Source organism: Palaemon carinicauda, chromosome 40 (genome assembly GCF_036898095.1).
Source record: "Palaemon carinicauda isolate YSFRI2023 chromosome 40, ASM3689809v2, whole genome shotgun sequence".
Lineage (NCBI taxonomy): Eukaryota > Metazoa > Arthropoda > Malacostraca > Decapoda > Palaemonidae > Palaemon > Palaemon carinicauda.
In genome coordinates, this window is record NC_090764.1 from 23,664,371 (window position 1) to 23,666,382 (window position 2,012).

The window sequence follows — 2,012 nt, forward strand, 5'->3', positions numbered from 1 at the left end:
CAGAAAAAATGTCTACATTTACACACAGAAAAATATTACAAAAAAAATATATATATATAGTTTAATCGCATTTTGGAATTCGGGGGAAATCATCAAACTTTCCGTTATCCTGACTACTTTGAAAATACTTTGAACAAAAAATTGCAATAAAAATATTTTGAATAATTTTGCCGCACTTTTTATGTATGCCATACCCGATATCAATTTTAATCAAAACGTTATTGGTTTTTTTTTTCTTTTCCACATTTGCAATGATGACTGTGATGTAAGGCTAAATAAAAATATTAAAAACAAATTATTAACAAATAAAAGTTAATTTTAAATAGATATAGTCGAGTTGACGTTAATAATGACTTAATGTTGATATAACACTAAGCTGACCAACCTCATCTTACTGATTGGCGTGATAGATTAGTTACATTTTCTTTGACTAAATCCTCCAAATAGAGATGGAAGTTATCTTTATAATTATAAAAATCGAGAGAAGATTAATTTCATAGGAAAAACTAAAGCAATTACCACTTTTCAACTAACTGGCAACTAATGGCGATTAAAGCGAACGATGCAGATAATTTGTTCTTATTTTTCATTTATATCACTAAAATAATTTTCAGCCCGTAAAAATGTTCTGGAGAACCTAAGATTTATGCAAAGTAGAGTTGGAGTAGAAGGAAAATTTTGGGGATATATCTATGTACAAAATATTAAGATTTCAGAATTTTGACACGTGTGAATGCCCAAAAATAATTAAAACAAACAGAAATTTTACAATATCAGAATGCAAAAACAAATATATATATAGTTAAATAATATATTTAGTTTGAGAAACTTTGCGTCACAACGACTTTGGATATGGACGCCAGTTCTTATACATGGGTGAAGGAACAAATATGCCTCTCTAAAACAGTTCTTACATAAAAACGTCGCAACAACTATAGTCATCGATGTCCGCTTTTACATACAGTACGGTAGTAGTGTCACAACAACTATGGTCATTGACGCTATTTTTTACACAATACAGTAATTGCGTCGCAACAACACTGGTCATCGACGCTACTTTTTATATACAGTGCAGCAATAGCGTTGCAACAACTATGGTCATCGATGACCATTTTTACATACAGTACAGTAATAGCGTCGCAACCACTATGGTCATGAACGCTAGTTTTTACATACAGTACAGTAATTGCGTCACAACTATGGTCATTGACGCTAGTTTTTACATACAGTGCAATAATTGCGTCATAACAACTATGGTCATTGACGCTAGTTTTTACATACAGTACAGTAATTGCGTCACAACAACTATGGTCATTGACGCGAATTTTTACATACAGTACAGTAATTGCGTCACAACAACTATGGTCATTGACGCGAATTTTTACATACAGTACAGTAATTGCGTTGCTACAACTATGGTCATCGATGCCCATTTTTACATACAGTACAGTAATAGTCTTACAACCACCATGGCCATGAACGCTAGTTTTTACATACAGTACAGTAATTGCGTCACAACTATGGTCATTGACACGAGTTTTTACATACAGTACAGTAATTGCGTCATAACAACTATGGTCATTGACCCGAGTTTTTACATACAGTACAGTAATTGCGTCACAACTATGGTCATTGACACGAGTTTTTACATACAGTACAGTAATTGCGTCATAACAACTATGGTCATTGACCCGAGTTTTTACATACAGTACAGTAATTGCGTCACAACTATGGTCATTGACGCGAGTTTTTACATACAGTGCAGTAATTGCGTCATAACAACTATGGTCATTGACCCGAGTTTTTACATACAGTACAGTAACTGCGTCACAACTATGGTCATTGACGCCAGTTTTTACATACAGTGCAGTAATTGCGTCACAACAACTATGGTCATTGACGCTAGTTTTTACATACAGTACAGTAATTGCGTCATAACAACTATGGTCATTGACCCGAGTTTTTACATACAGTACAGTAACTGCGTCACAACTATGGTCATTGACGCCAGT